At 42.1% G+C, this 25286-nt stretch overlaps 1 long non-coding RNA gene across 7 annotated transcripts; it reads right to left on the bottom strand.

Moving 5' to 3' along the window:
* Positions 1 to 369: 369 nt before the first annotated feature.
* Positions 370 to 25274, bottom strand: LOC147369128 (uncharacterized). Of its 7 annotated transcripts, XR_015167289.1 has the most exons (8): positions 24580 to 25238; positions 23027 to 23120; positions 14679 to 14781; positions 13903 to 14079; positions 13247 to 13374; positions 10335 to 10469; positions 1768 to 1865; positions 370 to 1457 (listed from the first exon to the last, which is right to left on the bottom strand). It is a non-coding gene; the product is annotated as an uncharacterized LOC147369128 (long non-coding RNA). The 7 variants fall into 7 exon arrangements; XR_015167287.1 differs by lacking the exons at positions 370 to 1457; positions 1768 to 1865 and having other exon boundaries at positions 6548 to 10469; positions 24580 to 25274; XR_015167288.1 differs by lacking the exons at positions 370 to 1457; positions 1768 to 1865 and having other exon boundaries at positions 6548 to 10469; positions 25060 to 25274.
* Positions 25275 to 25286: the final 12 nt, after the last annotated feature.

Genomic DNA, 25286 nt, shown 5'->3' with positions numbered 1-25286 from the left:
CCACCCACAATGTGGAGACCTGGGTTTGATCCCTGGGTTAGGCAGATCCCCTGTAGAAGGGAAAGGCTACCCACTCCAGTATTCTGGCCTGGAGAATTCCATGGACTCTATAGGCCATGGGGTCCAAAGAGTTGGACACGACTGAGCTACTTTCACATACATTTTGAGGGAAGTGAATTAATCCCTGATAAAGTATTGACTGCCTTTTGGAGACCAATTGAGGAAAATAAAAAACAGTTTAAAACATTTCTTCAAGTATGAATGTATCCTGAATTTTACCTAGATTTTTTTCTGACAATTTAAAAACACTTTAAGTTTTATTGTGAAAATTTTAAAACATTTTATGTTGAAAGAACCACGAAGGCCTTCCCTCTAAACAGAATGGTTAATATTTTACATTTGCTCTCTCTTCCCTGCCCCCACCACACATACACTGACATACATAAAATTTGAAACTAAGTTGTCAATATGACATCATGATCCTTAAATATTTCAGCATGAATCTCTAAATAAAGACAATTACCTATATAAACACAATGCCACTATCACACCTAAGAAAAGTAATAATCATTCTACAATCACAACTAATATCCAGATCAGATCAGATCAGTCACGCAGTCGTGTCTGACTCTTTGCGACCCCGTGCATCGCAGCACGCCAGGCCTCCCTGTCCATCACCAACTCCCAGAGTTCACTCAGACTCACGTCCATCGAGTCAGTGATGCCATCCAGCCATCTCATCCTCTGTCGTCCCCTTCTCCTCCTGCCCACAATCCCTCCCAGCATCAGAGTCTTTTCCAATGAGTCAACTCTTTGCATGAGGTGGCCAAAGTACTGGACTTTCAGCTTGAGCATCATTCCTTCCAAAGAAATCCCAGGGCTGATCTCCTTCAGAATGGACTGGTTGGATCTCCTTGCACTCCAAGGGACTCTCAAGGGTCTTTTCCAACACCACAGTTCAAAAGCATCAATTCTTTGGCACTCAGCCTTCTTCACAGTCCAACTCTCACATCCATACATGACCACAGGAAAAACCATAGCCTTGACTAGACAGACCTTTGTTGGCAAAGTAATGTCTCTGCTTTTGAATATGCTATCTAGGTTGGTCATAACTTTCCTTCCAAGGAGTAAGTGTCTTTTAATTTCATGGCTGCAGTCACCATCTGTAGTGATTTTGGAGCCCCCCAAAATAAAGTCTGACACTGTTTCCACTGTTTCCCCATCTATTTCCCATGAAGTGGTGGGACGGGATGCCATGATCTTCATTTTCTGAATGTTGAGCTTTAAGCCAACTTTTTCACTCTCCACTTTCACCTTCATCAAGAGGCTTTTGAGGTCCTCTTCACTTTCTGCCATAAGGGTGGTGTCATCTGCATATCTGAGGTTATTGATATTTCTCCTGGCAATCTTGATTCCAGCTTGTGTTTCTTCCAGTCCAGCGTTTCTCATGATGTACTCTGCATATAAGTTAAATAAACAGAGTGACGATATACAGCCTTGACTCCTTTTCCTATTTGGACCAGTCTGTTGTTCCATGCCCAGTTCTAACTGTTGCTTCCTGACCTGCATACAGATTTCTCAAGAGGCAGATCAGGTGGTCTGGTATTCCCATCTCTTGAAGAATTTTCCACACTTTAAATTTTTTAAATTGTCCCCTGAAGATTTCTATGCAGTTTCTCCCACGATCTAATCAAGGTTTGTGAAGTCTTTCTGGAGGTTAACCTGGAAAATCTCCCCCATCTTAACTTCTGTTTGGTTTTGACTTACAACATTGACTGTTGAAGAGTCCAGGCCAGGGGATTTATAGAGTTGTACATTCTTAATGTGTCTGCTTTCTTCCTGATGGTGTTCTTTAACTTTTAAGCCTAGAAAAGAAAGTTAAGTTGCTCAGTTGTGTCCCACTCTTTGCGACCCCATGGACTATAGCCTACCAGGCTCCTCTGTCCATGGGATTTTCCAGGCAAGAATACTGGAGTGGGTTGCCATTTCCTTCTCCAGGGGATCTTCCCAACCCAGGGATCAAACCCAGGGATCAAACCCAGGTCTCCCGCATTGTAGTCAGACTCTTTACCATCTGAGCCACCAGGGAAGCCTATGTTGCCCTTAAAATGGAAATTAGATCTGGAAGCTTGATTCGTTTGGGGTTAAACATTGTTTGCAAGAATGCTTCAGAGCATTCTGAAGAGTTCCACCTCATGAAGGTTCATCTTCATTCATTTTATGAAGAGGTCCATATGTTGGGTTTTTCCACTACTGGTGACCCTAATGGTGACTGGGTGGAGATGGTGACTGCCATACCTCCACAGAGAAGCACCTGCCTGGGAACAAAGACTGAGGCAAAGTTTACATGCTAGTGTTTTATAATGAGTACAATCTCATGGGAGCAAAAAAAGGGAAGGGTAAGAATTGAGGCAGAAAAGGAGGGAAACAAATAAAAAGTGATTTATTGCTGAGCTGCCAATGACTTCACAAGTGGCCTGCTTGTCACTTTGTCATGTGGGACATCTTTGGAGTTGCTGCGTGACACCATCACATCCTGGAGGACTCATCTGGGGAATCAACACTCCTATGGGGTGTTGATGCATTTGTACGTCTCGGCTGTGTTACCAGGTGCCTCTGGGCAGCTACTGGAAAAACCAGGGCCTCCATGGGTCCCACTGCTTTGGACCCAGGCATGGGAGCTGCTGCAGCTTTGACTCTGGTAGGTGTAATGACAGCCATGTCAAAGCAGGGACATCTGTCATAGGAGGTGAGGTGACAAGGTGGAGGCTGGAGCTTTACAACTGTCACTGGGCCACTTTACCCAGCAGTCTGGGCAAGTGGGTCCCCAGGGACAGGCAAGGCCACATGCATATGTGTGTGGGGGCATACATTGCATCGGGTATCAAAGGAACAACTTTCCCTTTGAAATTAGTAATGATCTGTGAAGTGGTACTCCGCCCCTGTGGGAATAACCTATTGCCCAACTACCTTTCCTGTAGTGATTGCAGTACCATTTGATTATCCTTGCCTGTGGCAGTTATTTTATTGGGAAATGCAAAATAAGGGGACTAGGTAGGCTCATTGTCACTAGAATATAATTTTTAGGATCCTTCAGGAGCACAACTATTTCATATGTATATGTATGGAGAGCAAGGAGGTGGAATATGAATTATATGAGTTTATATTGTTATTGGTATTTAGCAGTGTTTTTCTTAAATTCTCCTTTATTTTTCCCCTCTTATACTGGACATTCCTCTTTTCCAATAAAATGTATGTGCAGTCAGAATAAGAGTGTTTCAGTTCAGATCAGTTCAGTTGCTCAGTCGTGTCCAACTCTTTGCAACCCCATGAATTGCAGCATGCCAGGCCTCCCTGTCCATCACTAACTCCCAGAGTTCATTCAAACTCACGTCCATCGAGTCAGTGATCCCATCCAACCATCTCATCCTCTGTCATCCCCTTCTCCTCCTGCCTCCAATCCCTCCCAGCATCAGAGTCTTTTCCAATGAGTCAACTCTTTGCATGAGGTGGCCAAAGTACTGGACTTTCAGCTTGAGCATCATTCCTTCCAAAGAAATCCCAGGGCTGATCTCCTTCAGAATGGACTGGTTGGATCTCCTTGCAGTCCAAGGGACTCTCAAGAGTCTTCTCCAACACCACAGTTCAAAAGCATCAATTCTTCGGTGCTCAGCCTTCTTCACAGTCCAACTCTCACATCCATACATGACCACAGGAAAAACCATAGCCTTGACTAGACAGACCTTTGTTGGCAAAGTAATATCTCTGCTTTTTAATACGCTATCTAGGTTGGTCTTAACTTTCCTTCCAAGGAGTAAGTGTCTTTTAATTTCCTGGCTGCAGTCACCATCTGCAGTGATTTTGGAGCCCCCCAAAATAAAGTCTGACACTGTTTCCACTGTTTCCCCATCTATTTCCCATGAAGTGATGGGACCGGATGCCATGATCTCCGTTTTCTGAATGTTGAGCTTTAAGCCAACTTTTTCACTCTCCACTTTCATCAAGAGGCTTTTGAGTTCCTCTTCACTTTCTGCCATAAGGGTGGTGTCATCTGCATATCTGAGGTTATTGATATTTCTCCCGGCAATCTTGATTCCAGCTTGTGTTTCTTCCAGTCCAGCGTTTCTCATGATGTACTCTGCATATAAGTTAAATAAGCCAGGTGACAATATACAGCCTTGATGTACTCCTTTTCCTATTTGGAACCAGTCTATTGTTCCATGTCCAGTTCTAACTGTTGTTTCCTGACCTGCATAGAGATTTCTCAAGAGGCAGGTCAGGTGGTCTGGTATTCCCATCTCATTGAGAATTTTCCACAGTTTATTCTGATCCACACAGAGTTGGCATAGTCAATAAAGCAGAGATAGATGTTTTTCTGGCACCCTCTTGCTTTTTCCATGATCCAGTGGATGTTGGCAATTTGATCTCTGGTTCCTCTGCCTTTTCTAAAACCAGCTTGAACATCAGGAAGTTCACGGTTCACATATTGCTGAAGCCTGGCTTGGAGAATTTTGAGCATTACTTTACTAGCGTGTGAGATGAGTGCAATTGTGTGGTAGTTTGAGCATTCTTTGGCATTGCCTTTGGGATTGGAATGAAAACTGACCTTTTCCAGTCCTGTGGCCACTGCTGAGTTTTCCAAATTTGCTGGCATATTGAGTGCAGCACTTTCACAGCATCATCTTTCAGGATTTGAAATAGCTCAACTGGAAGAGTGTTTAGTTTATCCCAAATAAGCTTCTTTTTCATTGCTGGTTGAATGACCAATTTTATTTAGAGTTGGGCCATGTGTTTCTTTTAAGGTCCAACTTTAGGGCATTTTCCTTTTATGATTTACTCTTATTTCTGAATACATAAACTTTATGGCTCAAAAATCAACACTGTATAAACATATTTAGTCAGAGAAGTCTCACTCCCATGAACACTATCTCCACTCTGTTCCAATCTACCCCTTATAGGTAATCATTTTTATCAGTTTCTGTTTTCTCTTTTCCTATACTTTCTTTTGGGGGGGGGCAAAAATAAGCAAATACATATGTATATCTTGATTTTCCCTTCTTTCTTACACAAAATGTGACATGGTATATACTCTGCCTTCTTTTTTACTCTTAATATATATCAAAGGACTCATACTATACTTTAAGGTTCATAGATACCTTAAATGCTAAAATTTACTGTTTTCTATCTGTATCTAAGTTTCTATATCCAAGTACCTACATCTACCTACATTTAAGAAAAATACACTTAGTATCTCAAATGCATTGTTTAGTGTTTGCATGCATGCTAAATCACTTCAATCATGTCCGACTCTTTGTGACCCTATGGATTGTAGTTTGCCAGGCTCCTCTAGCCATGGGATTCTCCAGGCAAGAATGCTGAAATGGGTTGCCATGTCCTCGTCTAGGAGATCTTCCCAACCCAGGGATCAAACCCAAGTCTCTTACATCCTCCTACATTGGGATGCAGGTTCTTTACCACTAGTGCCACCTGAGAAGCCCCACTGGTCAGAGTTGGCTAGTCAATGTTGTAGCAACAAACTCAAAATCTTAATGGCCTTAAAGAATAAAAACTGAAAGAATCACTCAGTCATATCTGACTCTTTGTGACCCCATTAACTGTAGAGTCCATGGAATTTGGAATTCTCTAGGCTAGAATACTGGAGTAGGTAGCTGTTCCCTTCTCCAGGGGATTTTCCCAACCCAGGGATCGAACCTAGGTCTCCCTCATTGCAGGTAGATTCTTACTGTCTGAGCCACCAGGGAAGCCCAAGAATACTGAAGTGGGTAGCCTATCCCTTCTCCAGGGGATCTTCCCGACCCAGGAATCAAACTAGGGTCTTCTACATTGCAGGCAGATTCTTTTCCAGCTGAGCTACCAGGAAGAAAGAATCAAAGAAAGGTTGATTTCTTGCTTACACAGTCTTATGTGAGTTGAGCAGTCTTCGTCTTGCAGCCACACGATCTAAAACATGTGTGCTCTATGGGAGCAGGTTAGGTAGCCAGGCCTAGAAATAGCCCACACCATAACCCAGTCACATAGCCCCAAACTAATTAAAGGGAGGTTTAAAACGTACTGTCAAGTTCATAAAGAGGAAACACAAATGGACTTTGGTGAGTATATAGCATTATCTTCCCCATGCCAGTCTTTATTCTTTCATATAAACTCCACAATAGCTCTTCCAGTTAGGTACTTCCCCCCCATCTTACATTTAAGGATGTTGAGGCTCTAAGGCGTTATGTGCCTTTCAAAATCATAGTGTGTTGTGTGTCACAGTGTACTGTGTGTCAGAATTAGTTTCATATCCTGGTGTATCTGCCTCCAAAGCCTGTACATTCCATGGCCAAACAGTATCTCCCTACTGAAAAAGCATGGCAAATCCACTTCATTCATATATAAATACAAAATTTGAAGAAACAGAGGTTGGAGCAATTGGTACAGGACAATAAGTATTTAGACTTAATATTTATAAGCTATTTCCGACAAACAGGGCAAGATAAAAATTAAATCTCTAAGAACAATAAAAACTAAAACATCACAGGACAAAATGTTTCAGTGACACTGGATGATAAAATAGCTTTATTTATAATTTCTGAATCAAGAGCTAATTGTTATAGGAATTTTTTAAAAATTCAAAGTACAACTGCAAACATTTCTTCTTCCACTTTCTAAGTAAAAGCATCATATATTCTTTGCATGAGAGAAATTATGACTCTGTCAAAACCATTTAGGGTAGCTTTGGGGAATTATCCCAAGTAATCTCCATGGATTTTTCAGTGAAAAACCTTTCCTTTAGAGGAGGAAATAAAGCAAATGTTAAAACCACTATGGTTTTCTGTAAAGCAATTATCCTTCAATAAAAAAATAAATTAAGAAAACCCACTATGGCCATTTGGACAATGCCTTTAGTCCCACATTATAACATATTTAATGCCTAAGACCAGGTGCAACAATGTTCAATTCCATGTAAGTTTTTAATAAGTTATTACAGTACAGTAAACAAAATGAACAAACCTGGGAACTTTAAATGATTTAAATTAAGCATTGGCCATTTATATGCAGGGACTGAAGATTCCATGAAAAGATAAGATGGTTCCAGAGGGTGATTTCTCCAGAACAAGGCAAAGCTTACCCTAACCCATGGGTGTGAAACCAACTCATCCTGGCTGTTGATCCAATAGTTTTCACAATAATGTCCTGCAAGCCTCAACATCATCATTAGTGTCTTTCAAACATTTTGGACCCTGACTACAGTAAGAAATATTGTTAGTCATGTATACACACAATAACTCAGAGATACAGGATTTTTTTGAGATAAAATACAAGCAGTAGAGAAGGAAATGGCAACCCACTCCAATATTCTTGTCAGGGAAATCCCGTGGACAGAGGAGTCTGGCAGGCTATAGTCCACTGGGTCACTGAGTCAGACACGACTCAGCAACTAACAACTGTGTGCATGGCAGTGGTGGGTGTGAGATAGATAGTAATTTGATTTTACTTTCAGGAAAGAGGAACAGCTGTCCTTTGGCTGTTTCTTACCACACTTCCTCCCAGTACCTAGTTTATATGAAGGATTGTGCAAAAGTATAAAATCACACATAGGAAACCTTCGGTAGTCACGGATTATTACATAAAATTTACTAAAATAATGAATGTTAAATGTTTATTGAAATTTTGTGGAATTGTCTAATGAAAAAATCAGTTTTTATTTTGTATTAATACTCTGCTTCTAGAGACAGTTAAGTAATAAAATTACAGATTGAAGATTGTCTTTGTAAAATTGTCATTTTTAAAATCTAGCAAACATTTTGTTTTCTTTCTCTACTTTAGGTCAAATCACAGCCAGTTACTGATTTCTCCTGCTTTATCTTTTTAAAAACCTGCTTACAAAAGCCTGTTTTGTTGTAAGAGGGTTAGGCTTTGTGAAGGATGGAAAATAGATGTGGATGTGATGCATGGGTTTTTCTTTCCCTAATGTGTCCTGCAAGCCTTTGTTTAATGTAGTCTTTGAACCTCTATGTTCCTGAGGTATGTAAGTGAGAGAACTAAAACCCATCCCAGGCAGTGATGAGGTCTAGCTCTGGCCATGGGAAGCAGTAGCTGACTGTGAGGGCTGGTGGGCAGTTTCCCCATTGCGTATCATGGGAATTCCATGGGCCAAGTGAAGGTCAACATTGTGAACTTTTAACAGTTCCTGTGGCTAATGAGATTGGGTGTGAAAAAGGAAAGTAGAAACACACTCGCTCAGAACTGTTAGTGGATTGGGTAGAAGTGACAGAATCATTAGTGGACTCAGCTTCCTCCATTAATGTGTATACTAGACTATTCTCTTATATCTCCATTACTGCTTTATTTTGTAAGGAAAAGTCTGCCCTCTGTTTAGTTCTGTTAACTCTAGCACATTTATTCTGTATGTAATTGTCATACTTTGAGGGGAAAATCAGAAACAATCTTTATGAAGCTCAAAGAATTTTTAGTGAGTAGATGAACAGTGATGAGATATTTGAGATATCTTGCCAAAAATGCTTGAGAATGTTACCAGATTAATAATCATATATTTTAGAATGTAGGTTACCCAAAGGAGTAGGGTGACCAGGAATAGCTTTTTTACTCTTGAGAATACTTGGAGAAAGGAAGATATCCTTTGCTTGTGTCAAGGTTGGTGTGGTTGAGCTGTGGGGTCACTGTGAAGCTGCATGTCCCACAGGCCTGTGCTCATCAAAGGTTAAATACCCGAGAGAGAAAGTCCTCTATACTTGGTTCATGGCAGACAGTGTGGGCAGGAGACAAACGCCTTAAGAATTCACCTCTGCTGAGTTGATGTTCTGTCATGTCTACTGTATTCTTGGGCTTCACCTGTATTAACAAGTTTTGTACTGATAAAACCTTCTAAAAGCCTCAGTGAATGAGCTTGTACGTCTTGTATGTGTATAGGAAACCCATCCTGTCTCTTACTGTGATTACTCATGTACAATATCATTGTGTAAAATTGATTAAAAAGGGAGAGCAGTTGAAAAAAAAATACAGGCTGTACACTCTGATCCCCTTCCCTAATCCACCCTATCCCCTACTCATGCTGGCACGACCTGGGTTCACAACCTGCAGGAGTTGTGACCCACAGTTTGAAACCCCTGAGTTACTGCCAGTTCCTTTGGCTGGCCCATCAAATCAGCTTGTATAGTATATTTCTTTTTTCTTTTCTCTCATAGCTCCCAGAGGGAAGAGGGGCCAAGTGCTTGGAAAAGAAACTGTCACCTGGGAGTCAGTAACAAAATCCCAGAGCCTGGAGAACTCAGCACCACTTCTGGAAGTTCCTACAACTGCCCAGACATGACAAGACCCTATTACTTTAATACCATCCTCAAAAATGTTGAGATTCATTTAGCATGTTGTCCTGTTAATAGAAATACCAGATTTAGCAAAACAATTTAAAAAAATCAGGACAGCCAGTAAGATTTTAATTTCAGATAAACAAGGAATAGTCTTTTTTTAGTGTATGTCTCATGCAATAACAATTATTCCTTGTTTGTCTGAAGTTCAAATTTAATTGGGTGTCCTGTGTTTTATCTGGCAACTCAACTGGCTGTACACCCTGTCTCTACTTTGAAGTTCCTACATCTGATGGATGGATGTAGGCTGGACAGGATGTGGGCATCGTTGCTGGGAAGAAGGGGGAACATCTGGCTCAGCCTCCTTCTGCTCCCCTCAGTTTTCATTGCTGGCTATACACCCCACAGGCCCCTGATGGACCTCATCTGGAGAGCACCCTCTCAGACAGGGCAGTAGATTGGCAAGATGGCACAAACCCTGTTCCTGCTCTGTCCACTTGACCTTGGGGTCCTCCTGGAGCTTGGCATGCCAGACCTCTGGGATGCATGCTGCACTGCCACTCTAGCTCTGTGGCAAAGGGACAGTCACCAGCCCATCCAGCTTTTGAACGGAACCCCCATCTCTCCTAATAGTCACTCCCGTCTGTGCTAGTGATCTGCTTGGGGAGGGAAAGCCCACTGGGAGGACAGAACTCACTTCCTACTTCCCTCCTCCAGAGCCTACATTCCCAACCTCCCTCCTGCCTCCCCTTGCCTCCAATTCTACATATCCCAGAGAAAAGTCTTGCCTTTCCATCAAAGCATATTCTCTGCCCCATGTAGGCCCTCAGAATTAAGACCACTGGACTTGGTTTTTCTTCTCATTTTCCCTCTCCCACTGCCCCAGCAGGAAATCGGTAAATTTGAAACGGCTCACAAATGGAGTTTAGTGAAATGATTCGATCCTCCTGTGTCCTTGCTGTTCCAACAGTTCCCTTACATTTGGTTAATAGGAAGGACAAATGTTACCTCCTGGTCAAAGCTTCAGGTCAAGTTCTGAGCTCTGGGGCCCTGCAGGGCCTTCTTCCATGCCCTGGGTTGTTTTTCGAAGCTGCTGACCAGTTTCTTCAATGGGCTGTGAGCCTGAGGACAGGGGCCCAACATCTGCGGAAAAACACATGAAAAGGAGCCTGCCATAGCTGGACAGAGGGGGCAGTTGAAAAGTATGAGTCATGGTCCTTGTTATACCTTCTGTTTTGTTTTCATAAAACTTTTCAGTAAACACATTTTATTTCCTCTATCGAGACCCAGCAAGATCTGCTGCCGCAGCCACATTTCCTTCTGGGGTCTTCTCTCCCTTTGTTAACACTTACTTATCCAGACCTTTCTACCAGGGACATCTGGGTTTTCCAAGATGGCATTAAAAAAGAAAGAAGCTGGGACTTCCCTGGTGATCCAGTGGCTTCACTAAGACTTCATGCTCCCAACGCAGGCGTCCTGGGTTTGATCCCCGGCCTGGGAACTAGATCCTACATGCCACAGCTGAGTTTGCATGCCACAGGAAGACTGAAGATCCTGAGTGCCACAACTAACAGCCAAATAAATACTTACAAAGAAAGAAACTTATTGCTAATGTGTAAATGACTGTCATTGGGATACATTTGAAAGTTTGCATTTTAAAGGAACTAACAGGTATTAGTAAGCTCTGATATATGTGCCTCACATTGTGTCACATAAGGTTAAGACAGAACTTCCTGCATTCAAGAGTCATACTGGAAGACAAGATTTAAATACATGAAGTCATTTAAAAATGTCCTAAAGAGACTGGTGGATAATAAAATGCAATTCAAATGGCTTATAAAGGTCACATAATGACACTGTGTTTCATCATTTATGAAAAATTTGATAAGGTTATTCCTAAAGTTTATTGATTCCAAATAAATCACCAAGGAGAACTTCCAAATTTCATGTGTAATAAAATAACATAGTACTCACTATGTACCAGGCACCATTGTTGGCAACTCCTCCAGTCTTTACAAGAATACCATGAGGTGGCCATTATCATTTCCCATTTGGCAGGTAGAGGAACTTAGGCATCGAGAGGTTAAAGAATTGCCCATGGGCACAGAACTTTGTGGCGGAGGTGGCAGCTGAACTCAAGGCATAATGATATGCCATGGCATCTCTCAACGCAGGCCTAAACTTGCACTTTCCCATACTTTTCAGATTGTGCTTCCTTACTTTTTAAATGAGAAAACAATGTATTATTCTTGGAGTGCCTACTCTATTTTCCATTACCCCACAGACTTGGCCCTCTTGGTTCAATCTTGTAAAATCTACAACCAAGTTTCTAACATTTTCTTGGGTCTATCTCTCCTCTAGGGATCTGGTTGAGTGGACTTTGTAAACTTCACTCAGATTTGAGCCCAAAGTTCTGCCTTATCCACTATATCATGTTTCTTTCTTCTTTTGCTCAAAATTTATCAGGCTAAATCTTCAACATTTTACATTTTTTTTCTACCTTTCTTAATTTCGATTACACAGCTTGCCTGGGTTTCCATATAGGATTTCACTGAGACTTCGATTTCCTCTGTGGCTGCTCACATCTGCTGCATCCTGCAGCTGTTCATACTCCACTGGGGTCTCTCAAGATACTGCTGGGGGTGAGGTGAAACTGAGAGATGAGGAAAGGAGTAACACTAGGGATAACTGTACCACAATGAATTCCAAGGGAAAGACAAATCAGTGCTGACAGTGACTGAGGTTTCAAGGAGGAAGAGGCATTTGAGCTAGTAACAGAAGACTTCTGAGGACTTTGGTGGGTGGATAAGGAAGATGTGGCACCCCAAGCTGAGGGAGGGGAAATCAATCTGGAATCTCTGTGTTCCTCAGACCAACCATCCATGATCTCTTCCTTGGAAGAAACTGCCTCTTGTTTTCAGGTATTGACAAAGCCCAGAAAAATGCATATCAAATGTTTTTCTTGAGATATTTGCCTCACTCTGGGTTGCAGCTGAGTAACAGGATCCATTTCATACATCACACCCAATTCTGTACAGAAATTCCAATTGTTTTTCACCCACTCAAGAAGGCATGTGAGAATGCAAGCTTAATATTCCCCCAGACATGACCTCAAATGGATCTATTTAGAAGCGCCAATCATCTGAAAAGGTCAGTCCTTCAACAGTTACCAGGAATGAAATCAGTGCGTGATACAATGCAGAGGTGACTGTCATATAGCGGTGAAATAACTGGGAGGCAGTAGGCAGAATGGATTATTACCTCCAAGAAGCTAGGGGTCCCTTAAACATTTTTGGGTTTTGCCTTGAACGGCTTCCAGGTGATACCTGATGAGTGTCTGCTGGGGTTAGGGTTGCCTTTAACTTCTGTTCTTCCACTGTTCTAGGGGAGTCTGGTACTGGTTTGGGGGGCATGGGGGTGGGGAACATGAGTACCACACCTTTACCACAAAATAAGGTGGAAAACAGCAACTCACATACCGAGCAGAAGATCAGAAATGATACTTTGAAAAAGACCAATGTATGTGTTTCTCTTTTCATGATTAGTAAAGATTATTACTGACAATTATTTAAAATATTTCTAACAATTAGAAATAGTTATTCTGGTTTAAAACCCATTTCAAAAGAAATAAAGGAATTATGATGAGGTTATAGTTTTGCTTTGGAGGTATTCGTTAAAATTGTTTTCCCCAAAAGTACTTCTCAACTGCTCCTACATGAGGAGATGCTTTAAAGGGTTTGATTGGGATGTGTGAAACCTGGTCACTGCAATCAGGATCAGCATCCAAGCTCCTGGCACCAGGCTCAGTTTAGATGATAAAGATTAGAAATATTCCTATTTGAGCTAGTTTCTACTTCAAGTAGAGAAGGATATGACCCCTAAACCAGGGATTCCTCTCTCCTGGTTCCCTTCAAACCTACCTTCAGGAAATACTCCAAATTAATTTTACATACTTCTTGTACTCCTGCATTGTCTTCAGTGTTTTACTTGTAAGTTTTTTTGTTCTTTCTTGATAACCAGTCTCCTCTCTCCTGTGACCTGATACATCCTGAAGGCAAAAGACATCTCTGTTTCAGACTGTTCTCCTTTGACTGCCCTTCTCCCTCTCCTCCCCTCTCTGCACCACTCCCCACTAGTGGAGGCCCTACAGGAAAACCTCAGCTTCCTGGCATCAGTACCTGAAGGTTCAAATATTCACTAGGTAACTGGAAAACCCTTTCTGATGGAGCTGGTCTAAAGGAATACTGACTTAAGAATGCTGCTGGTTTAAATGCAAATTCACAGATTTGAAAACCAACCAACCGATCTAGTGACAATCAGAACTTATAATATGGTTAAAGAAAGGTGTTTAAAAGCAGACTGGATTTCTCTGTGGCATGATCACACTCTGAGAGTCCTGAAAAAGGAGAGGCCAGGTGAGAAATGGGAGCAGCTTCCTAAAGGAGGGGATGCTCAGGGCTTTCTCAGTTCTCAGATGGAAAGGGCATTAAGGGGTCCTCCCCTGAAAGCTCAAAACGACTAGCACCCTGGCATACTGATTGCTATCTGGAAACTTCTAAATACCACAGATACTTACATAGCTCTTTTCAGTTCTAAAAGGGTTCCCATAGCCTTGGTTTCACTTGATCCTCATGAATGCCTTGCCAAGAATGAAAGGCAGATTTCACGACCTGAGCCTTGGAAAAGGAAACCGAATCTCCCAAGTCCACAGAAATCAGAGGAGCCAGAATCTGAGCTGGCAGGTAAATGTTCGCTGCATTGAACAAATTCAGAAACATATGAGTATTATGAGGTAAGCAGGGTCTCTTCTTGTAAGAAGCTCATAATCTAGTTGGGGAGAAATGCTCCAAAGTAATATAATTAAAATAATACTAGGATTAAATAAGGAAAGACCAGACACAAGGCAGTAAGTGCATCCTTCACTGTGAAACAAAGCAAGGCAGTGCTATGATTTTAAGTGTACTTAAATAGCTTTCATCCCATGATTAAACTGAAATTCCCAAGTGTCCTCCATCTACCACCCCACCTTCATCCTAAGTCTCTGCTTAATATTCTGGGTTTCACTTGAATTCCCTATGGCACACTACACAGTCTTCAGCTTTACACATCAGCTACGGAGATGTCTGGGCTAGTCACATCCTCTTTAGCCCCATATTTGCAGTATAACTCCAGGCCCCCACACCCAATTTTTAGTTATTTATTTTTAGCCACAAGGGACATAAAAAAGGGAGTAGGGGTTATCTGTCTTCAGTGTTCTAGAAAAGTCCACCCTCACCTCCTGGAAGTGCTAATGGGAGCAGATTTTAGAAAATAGTATAATGATTAAGAAAACCCACATGAAGAGAGACTTACAGGTGGAGGGTATTTCAGGAATGAATACCAACCAGGCCAAGGACTGAGTGAGTGAGAAGACAGGACAAAGTCAGAACATGCCCATGGTCAGGACTGTCTCCATCTGACACAGAAGATACATGGTGTAATGATTATGTGCATAACAAGAACAGGGTTAACAGATCATTTAAAATTGGGATTTCCCCAAATCTAGGGGGGCACTGGCCCACATCCACTGTTCCCCAGAAAACACAAATTTCTCCCAAATACCTTTCTTCATCTGAGGATTCTGTAGGCTTTTATGTGGAGGCTGCAGTCCAGTCTCCTTTTATGTATTCCTTATATTACAATGGCAAAAACAGATACTATAGAGTGGAAACAACTTAATATCTATCAACTGATGAATGAATAAACAACATATATACAGTGAAAAGTTATTCAGCCACAAAAAGGAATGAAGTGCTAATACATACTATAACATGGATGAAATCTTAAAAACTACGCTAAGAAGCAGACACGTCTGATGATATTCATATGAAATGTTCAGAACAGGCTGATAGGGATGTATAGTAAATCAATGGTTCATAGGGGTGAGGGAGGCAGGAAAGGAGAGTGACTGCTAATGGACATGCAGTTTCTTTCAAGGGTGATGAAAGTGTTTTGGATAAGTGGTGATGGTTGTGTAACTGTATCAAGTATACTGAAAACCACTAAATCATACATTTTGGAAGAATGAAAAAATAAAACCAAGTATGCACTGTTAGAATTTTATTTTAAATTTAAGGAAAATTGGGGGAACTTAACTGTATTAACCTGATATTTGCCTGGGAACATTAGAAACATCAAAAATAAAATAAGTATAACTAAAAAAACTAGGGGCTTCCCAGGTAGCTCAGTGGTAAAGAATCCGCTTGCCAATGCAGGAGATGCTGGTTTGAACCCTGGGTCAGGAAGATTCCCTACAGGAAGAAATGGTAACCCACTCCCAGTATTCTTGCTTGGAAAATTCCTTGGACAGAGGAGCCTGGTGGGCTACAGTTCACATGATTGCAAAGAGCTGGACACAACTGAGCAAGCATGCATGCATGCACAAAAAACTATTCAAAAAACATGACAAATGGCAAAGAAACAAAGACCAGAAAATGAGGGAAGTGGAAGTAGTCAAATGAGTCCCAACATATACAAAACTGGTATTCCTAAGATGGGAATAGAACAAATGAAACAAACAAAAAGTACTAGACTGAAACTTTTCAGAATTAATCATAAGAATAGTAACCAACATTTACTGAGCACTTACTATATATATTGCACATAGTTTGAGCATCAACTCATGTCAGAAGGTCAAAAGGTTGAGCAAGGCCCACAAATCTTGAGCAAGTGTCCTCCAAGACTTTCGTCCTTTAAATAGAAAAGCTGAAACTATTTTCATTTGTGCTCGTGGTTTGCTATCTGACAGAAACCTTCTCCTAGTTCGGTAAATTCCAGGAAGGAACTGGCTGGCCAAGCTCAAGTCCTTTGTGACCCAATCCCTATGGTTAGGGTATGAGCTGTAACAACTGGCCCAGGTTGGGAAAAGACAGAGAGAAGCGCAGCATGAAGTAATTGGGAGATGAACCTTGAGGAGTGTGTTTATTGATTAGAGGTGGAAACTTTGTGAAGGACTTGGAATTCTGGCACAAGTATTTCATGGGATGATGGAGCTACTCACTGAGAAGGGGAATGCTGGGAGAGGAGCTGGGAGGAATACTGTGAGTCAGTTTTGGACACGTGCATTAGAGCTGTCTGTGAGGGGACCCAGTTGAGATGTCCAAGTATGTAGCTGGATATATGGGCCTGGAGGATGAGGAGAAGAGGCCTGGGGGCTTATTTGTGGAGTTGATAATGGAAGCCAAGTGACTCATACTGGGATTGAAAGCAGCTTCTGGCAGGAAAGAACTCTCCTGAGAGGTTCCTTTTGTCTTGACATTGATAGCTTATGCTGAACAATGTGGGATTTGTGATCTCTGAAGAAGATGATTTAGCTTTGGGACCAGGGACCTGGCTTGATCACTTAAGAGCTTTTGTGTAGCAGAGTTTTATTAAAGAGAAAAAGGGACAGAGAAAGCTTCTGACATAGACATCAGAAGGGGGAATGGAGACAGCCCCCCTTGCTAGTCTTAACAAGAGAGCTATATGCTTTTTAAATTGGTTATTACAGTAAATCAAAAGAATGTCTCAAGGTTGTAAAGGTCTTACCAGACCCATTCCCATAATTTACATCTTAGGATAACAGGATTCAGTTCGGTTCAGTTCAGTCGTTCAGTCGTGTCCAACTCTTTGCGACCCCATGTACTGCAGCATGCCAGGTTTTCCTGTCCATCACCAACTCCCAAAGCTTGCTCAAACCCATGTCCATCGAGTCAGTGATGCCATCCAACCATCGCATCCTCTGTCATCCCCTTCTCCTCCTGCCTTCAATCGTTCCCAGCATCAAGGTCTTTTCCACTGAGTCATTTCTTTGCATCAGGTGGCCAAAGTATTAGAGCTTCAGCTTCAGCATCAGTCTTTCCAATGAATATTCAGGACTGATTTCCTTTAGGACTGACAGGTTGGATCTTCTTGCAGTCCAAGGGACTCTCAAGAGTCTTCTCTAACACCACAGTTCAAAAGCATCAATTCTTTGGCTCTCAGCTTTCTTTATGTCGGGAACTGAAACAACTCTGTGCCCCTATTTCAATGATTAACTGAGATTATTTCCTTTTTTCCCCTTTACAAACTATCATGGCCAAGCAGAATCTTCAGAGATAGCTTTGCAGGGAAACTGAATTCACTGTCTCCTCAGATTGCCAGCACTCTGAAGCAACTTTCCTTTTACAAACATTTTTCTCTTTCTTGAGTAATAATTTTTGGACAACGAGGATCCAGACCTAAGTTCGGTAACAGCATTACATAAACAGAAAGTGTTGGGTACAGAATAAAAGGGAAGAGGAAGAAGCTGGTTAGGAAGGTTGAGAAGGAGTAGTCAGAGAGGGAGGAGGGCACCCAGGAGAGAGTGGTGGCAAGGGAATTAAAGGGGAATAGTGTTGGAAGAAGAGGTGCACAGTCCAGTGTCTTACAAGTTGCTAAGAGGTAAAATAAGATAAGAGGAGAAAACGAATATGGCCATTTCTTTATGGGTCAGAGTTTTACAATATATTCCAGAATAAAAGAACATGTCACAAATAGCAAATATACAAACTGACTTTTGTCCCTATAGGGCTTTGGACCAAAATCAATACAAAGAATACTTGATAAGATAAGGAGGAGTCTATTAAATTATAAAAGAGGATCTAATTTCTAAAATGAATCCCAAATAATTATCACCTGAAAAATATTATGTTGGAAAAAAATATACTTGTGAAAACATTCAAGAAAACATCGAAAAACAAGGTAGTGTGGAAGACTTTTAAGATGGTGTTGGCACAATGTGAAGAAAAGGATCCTTCTGCCTGCTGGAGTGAAAGCAGTGACTCCATTTGGTAGGTCTACTGACAACACCATCAAAAGCCTTCAACAGTGAGCACAACCTTTTAACAACTGTTCCAAGGGTTTTATCCTGAGGAAATAATTAGGGATGTGCACAGAGATTCATCTACAAGTAATTCCACAAAAATGAAAAGCTGGAAACAAACCAAATGTACAAAATCAGGTAAAATAATTATGGTACATTTATACAATGGGAGACCACACAGTCATTAAAAATGCCATGCAAGTGTATTTTCTGACATGAAAAAATGTTTGCAATATATAAAACAATAAAAGCTAATTATAATAGGAACTCAAATATGCATATATATGAACAGAACAAATTGATTATTTCTGGCTGCTGGCTTTACATATGGTTTTTATTTTGCTTATTTGTGACTTACTATTTTAAGATGCTTACTCCTTGGAAAAATAGCTATTAACAAACCTAGACAGTGTATTAAAAAGCAGAGAATCGCTTGGCCAACAAAAATCCATACAGTCAAAACTATGGTTTTTCCAGGACTCATGCATGGACATGAGAGTTGGACCATAAAGAAGGCTGAGCACCAGAGAAGTGATGCTTTCGAACTGTGGTGTTGGAGAAGACTCTTGAGAGTCCCTTGGACTGCAAGGAGATCAAACTAGTCCATCCTAAAGGAAATCAACCATGAATATTCATTGAAGGACTGATGCTGAAACTGAAGCTCCAGTGCTTTGACCAGCAGATACAAAGAGCTGACTCACTGGGGAAGACCCTGATGCTGGGAAAAACTGAGGACAAGAGAAGCGGGCAGCAGAGGAGGTGGCATCACTGATTCAACAGACATTAGTTTGAGCAAATTCAGGGAGATAGTGAAGGACAGAGAAGCCTGGCATACTGCAGTTCACGGGGTCTCAAAGAGGCAGACAGCTGTTGTTAGCAGCTGAACAACAACAAAATTTTTCTGCAATGAATATATACTTTTATAATAACTTTAAAAAACTTGGTAATTATATAAAGGTGAAAGGAGAAAAGAACAAGTTCACTAGAATTAAACCATGCTGTGCTGTGCTTAGTCGTTCAGTTGGGTCCGTTGCTTTGCAACCCCATGGACTGCAGCCTGCCAAGCTCCTCTGTCCATGGGGATTCTCCAGGCAAGAATACTGGAGTGGGTTGCCATGCCCTCCTTCAGGGGATCTTGCCAATCCAGGGATCAAACCCAGGTCTCCCACATTGCAGGTGGATTAAGCCTGAATTAAACCATAACTGATCATTAATACATAAGCAAATCATGAAGTGTGAACATTTATTCTGAGTTAACTACACTTGGTTTTTCTGCTATCAGAGTAAGTGAGGCCTAAAATAGAAACTGGCTTGTGTTACAGAAAATAAAGTTACATACTTGTCTTTGAACTGTGAAATCTGTACATGTTACATATTTATATGTATGTATAGAGAAAATATTTGGAAAGATATCCACTAAATTTGAAAGTGGTTCCTTTCAGCAGGATAAGTGGAGGTGGGAAATAATTAACTTTTCCTTTGAACAAGTCTATTGTCTGAAAAATAATAACAAGCATGCAAAAAGTTTAAGTACATTTAAAAAGAAAAAGTGGTTGTAATTCTGAAAATATTTAGAAACATGATAGTATTTATGGTATGATGATAAAAATATCATATACAAAATACGCATAGTATGCTTACCACTATGTTCATGTATCTGCAGGTAAGAAAGGCCCAGATAACAATACTCCATCATGAAAATAATTGTTCAAGTTCATTCATTCATTCATTTCACAAATGTTTACTGAGCACCTACTAAGTGCTGAGCATACCCTTGTCCAGGCACTTGGGATATAGCAAGGAACCAAACAGCCAAACATGCCTCCTCTCAGGGAACTGACATTCAAGCAGGCAGAGGCAGATAGGAAGTAGTAAAGCATAATAAATATGGAAGGAGTTGATAAGTGCTACTGAAAAAATGGAGCAGAGTGAGGGAGAGTAACTGTAGTGTTGGGAGAAGACTCTTTAAGAATCCCTTGGACTGCAAGGAGATCAAACCAGTCAATCCTAAAGGAAATCAATCCTGAATATTCATTTGGATGGACTGATGTTGAAGCTGAAGCTCCAGTACTTTGGCCACCTGATTCAAAGAGCCAACTCATTAGAAAAGACCTTGATGCTGGGAAAGATTGAAGGCAGGAGGAGAAGGGGACGACAGAAGATGCGATGGTTGGATGGCATCACTGACTCAATGGACATGAGTTTGAGCAAGCTCCAGGAGATGGTGAAGGACAGGGAAGCCTGACAGGCTGCAGTTGATGGGCTGCAAAGACTCATACACGACTGAGCGACTGAACAACAACAAAGGGATACTGGCAATGCTGTGGTAAGGGCCAGGGTTTAAATAGGTTGGTCAGGGAAGGCCTCACTGAGAAGGTGACATTTGAGGAAATATCTGAGTAATGAAAATATCCAGAATAGGAGCTTTATAAGCAGATAGATCAAATTGCAACATCTGTTGGATCATATAAAAAGCGAGAGTTCCAGAATAACATTTACTTCTGCTTTATTGACTATACCAAAGCCTTTAACTGTGTGGATCACAACAAACTGTGGAAAATTCTTCAAGAGATGGGAATACCTGACCACTTTACCTACCTCTTGAGAAATCTGTATGCAGGTCAAGAAGCAACAGTTAGAACTGGACATGGAACAATGGACTGGTTCCAAATTGGGAAAGGAGTATGTCAAGGCGGTATATTGTCACCCTGCTTATTTAACTTCCATGCAGAGTACATCATGCAAAATGCTGGGCTGGATGAAGCACAAGCAGGAATCAAGATTGCCAGGAGAAATATCAGTAACCTCAGATATGCAGATGATACCACTCTTATGGCAGAAAGTGAAGAGGAACTGAAGAATCTCTTGATGAAAGTGAGAAGGGGGTGAAAAAGTTGGCTTAAAACTCAACATTAAAAAAAAAAAACAAAGATCATGGCATCCAGTTCCATCACTTCATGGCAAATAGATGGGGAAACAATGGAAAACAGTGACAGACTTTATTTTTTTGGGCTCCAAAATCACTGCAGATGGTGAGTGCAGCCATGAAATTAAAAGACACTTCCTCCTTGGAAGAAAAGCTATGTCAAACATAGACAGCATATCAAAAAGCAGAGACATTACTTTGCCAACAATGGTCTGTCTAGCCAAAGCTATGATTTTTCCAGTAGTCATGCATGGATGTGAGAACTGAATCATAAAGAAAGCTGAACACTGAAGAATTGATGCTTTTGAACTGTGGTGTTAGAGAAGATTCTTGCAAGTCTCTTTGACTACAAGGAGATCAAATCAGTCAATCTTAAAGGAAATCAGACCTGAATATTCATTGGAAGGACTGATGCTGACGCTCCAATGTTTTGGCCACCTGATGTGAAGAACTGACTCACTGGAAAAGACCCTGATGCTGGGAAAATTTGAAGGCAAGAGGAGAAGTGGCTGACAGAGGATGAAATGGTTGGATGGCATCACTGACTTGATGGACATGAGTTTGAGCAAGCTCCAGGAGTTGGTGATGAATAGGGAAGCCTAGCATGCTTCAGTCCATGGGGTTGCAAAGAGTCAGATATGACTGAGCAACTGAACTGACTGATGAACTGATAAGCAGAGAGAACAGCTAGAGCTTTTGCACTAGAAATATTCCCCAAGGAATAGCAATGAAGGTAGTGTGGCTGAGACAGAGTGAGCAAAGCCCATTAGGAGTAAGCAGGCCAGTTGGTATTGGGCTCTGTAGTCTACTGAAAGGACTGGCTTTTTATTCCAATTGAACTGGGGATACACTGTGGGGTTTTAAGCAGAAAAATGCCAGGATCACTCTGACTGCTGTGTGAAGACCAGGCTACCGGAGGAGGGAAGTAAGGATAGAGGGACCTGGGTTGTCCAGGTGTGGGATGAAGGTGGCTGTGAGAATACCGAGGTATTGAACCTGAGACACGGTTTGAAGATAGAGCCAAGAGGATTTTCAGACAGATTGACAGGGGTTGTAAGAGAGGAGTATGAGGATGGCTCTCAGCATTATGGCCTGAACAAATGAAGTGGTGTTACCATTAATTCCAATAAGAAAGCCAGCTGAGTGGAGTAAATTTGGGGTTGTGAAAGTATCAGGAAGTTATCTGTAGAACTGTATTATGTGAGGTTGACAGCAATATAAATTTTGTCTTAAGACTGTTTCTAATATTATGCTGCTACTGCTAAGTCACTTCAGTCGTGTCCGACTCTGTGTGACCCCATAGATGGGAGCCCACCAGGCTTCCCCGTCCCTGGGATACTCCAGGCAAGAACACTGGAGTGGGTTGCCATTTCCTTCTCCAATGCAGGAAAGTGAAAAGTGAAAGTGAAGTCGCTCAGTCGTGTCCGACTCTCAGCGACCCCGTGGACTGCAGACCACCAGGCTCCTCCGTCCAAGGGATTTTCCAAGCAAGAGTACTGGAGTAGGGTGCCTTCTCCTCTAATATTATGACATCTTTCCAAATAAAAAAATCATTTCAAGACTCCTGACTTAGTAACTATTACATTCCCAGTACTGTAAATATGCAACTTGGTCACTGCTAATATTCTGGAGGAACTGTGTGGGTAGAAGATATTCCAGGAAACTGGAACCTAGGTTACAATTTTCAAAAGGGTGGTGGGGTGGGGTGGGGTGGGAAACAGAGGCTGTAAATCTTTCCATAATCTTGGCGAGATCCTAGAACATGTCATTAAATGGATGACATATGATTGCCTAAAATTAGTAGTTCCTATTGGATTCAGTCTGATGTTAACAGCAAGTCAGATTAACGTATGTACTAAAAAACCCAGTCTTTTTCCTACATGTCTTCATTACTACTCATACAGAATACTTTACCTCTGCCACCAAATGCATGGGCGTTTTCTCCCACCAAGCAGTTCTCTGGGATACCAGCTGGTTGTCCTACAATTTAACTCAATTCTGACACAATCTGAAATAACATCAGAAAACACAGGTTAGGGACCAGTACCATGAGACTGACTCTGCTTCAGATGCCAATTACAAGTAGTAAGTCACCAAGTTACTCCTAACTTCTGTTCTACCTGGAGGTTCCTGTGACTTCATACCCGGAGGATTCAGTAATTTGCTAGACCAACTCACAGAACTCTGGGAAACACTTATCCATGTTTATTAGTTTATTAAAGGATATAGATGAATGCCAGATGACATACAGAGGTCAAGGCCTGGGGTGGGGGATATGGGGGTGGGGGAAGGGGAAAGGCATGGAGGGGGCAGGTCCCAAGCACAGGAGCTTCTGTCTTCCTGAGTTGAGGGTGTTGCATCCTCCCAGTTTGTGGATGTGTTCACCAACCTGGAAGCTCTCTGAACCCCCATTTTGTTGGAATTTTAAAGGATGCTTCATCACCTAAGCATGATTTATCATTAGCTCCATTTTCAACCCTTCTCTCATCTCAATACAATGTCAAGGGTAGGGGGTGGCATGAGAACGAAATCAAAGTCACTCAGTAGTGTCCAACTCTTTGCAACAGTATGGACTATAGTCCATGGAATTCTCTATGCCAGAATACTGGAGTGGGTAGCCTTTCCCTTCTCCAGGGGATCAAATCCAGATCTCCGGCATTGCAGGTGGATTCTTTACCAGCTGAGCCACAAGGGAAGCCTTCCCACAAGGAAAGGTGCAGGAGGGAGATGCTAAAAAATTCCAACTTTCTAATCGTAGCTTGATCTTTCCAATGATCAGCTCCCATTCAGAAGCTGTCTAGGAGCCCACACAAAGTTGCTCATTAGAAGAAATGACATTCCTATCACCCAGGAAATGCCAAGGGTTTTTGTGGCCTTGTGGCAGGAACTAAGGTCAAAGGTCAAATATTATAACAAAAGAGCCTCCTAGTACTCTTATCACATATGAAAATTCCAAGGATTTTAGCAGTTCAGTATCAAAGAAGATATTCCAGAAGACTACACACTAAGTTCCAGTTTTCAATAAAAGGGGAAAAAAACAAAGGTTGCACAGCCCTGGCAAAATTCTAGAACATGTCATTAAGTAGACGACATATGAACAAAAATTAGTAGTAGCTGCTTTTGCATGCAGTTTTAAGTCAAGAACAGGTCTGACCAATACATTTAGAGAAAAATCAACCAGGGCAATTTTGGAAACTGGAAGTCTAATGTTTGAAGGTGTGGAAAGGTTCAAGAGGAGACTGTTTGCACACGATAGTGGCAACACAGGTCAGTGTCACAGACTGGAAGGTTCGCTATCAGCCCCTATCACTTTCTAGCCATCTAACCTCTGCAAAACTTCTGTGCTGTTCAGAGAACGGTAACCATGGTTCAGACTTGTGCGTACTAACACTGATACTTGACAAGGGCTTCGCACAATGCGTGTAGAACAGAGTTGTCCTGGGGGTGGGAGAGGGAGTAGAGCTTACTGTATGAGTAGACCCAAGGAAGGTCCTGCCTCCGTTAGAGATGCAGCGAGAAAAGTGAGCAATAAACAAAACAGCTTTCTTCTAGTACTGCTACAGAGCTCTCAGCGTAGGAACGGGTGAACACAGGCCTTGGTGCTTCCAGAATTGCTTCTCACCAGGACTCGAATCCAGAGAGTGGGCCAGCTTAGGCCTTCTTCAGAACCCCAAAGAGGCATGTTGTTGTGACAGTAAAACCGTGGGGGCCTGGCGAGACTGCCCCTGGCCGACTCCGCCCCCACTTCCGGGCTCTCGCTCCGCCCCCTTCCCGCCCAAGTCCGGCCTGGCGAAGCTGTCCAAGCACCAAACTTCACCCGGCCGAGGTGTCATGCGCATGCGCTCTTCTTCCCGCGCGGCTCGACGTGACGCGAGCTCCGGCTTTCCGCCACACCGCCCCGCCCCTTCTTGCCCAGCCTTTACTCTTGTCCCCATGTCCTTTCTCACCCGCACTCTGTCCTGCCCACACCTCTTCTCCAGTTCTGTGAATAGTAACTGCAGAACAACCTCAAGTCCTGCAGAGTCACGTTCCGTGCTCCCTTGGTGGCGATGGTGATAGGCGGGGGGCGATAAGGCGGGATGACGGGAGGTGGCAGTTGCCGCGGACCCACTTCCGGAGGACGGGCGGAAGTGGCTGCGGTAGATGGTGGGAGGGGGAAAGGAGTGCGAGGGGA

This window comes from Bos grunniens, chromosome 7, assembly GCF_055505025.1.
Source record: "Bos grunniens cultivar Pamir isolate PY7600 chromosome 7, Bosgru_T2T1.0, whole genome shotgun sequence".
Lineage (NCBI taxonomy): Eukaryota > Metazoa > Chordata > Mammalia > Artiodactyla > Bovidae > Bos > Bos grunniens.
The sequence above is the reverse complement of the archived record's forward strand: the minus strand, read 5'-3'. Positions and strand labels throughout refer to the sequence as shown.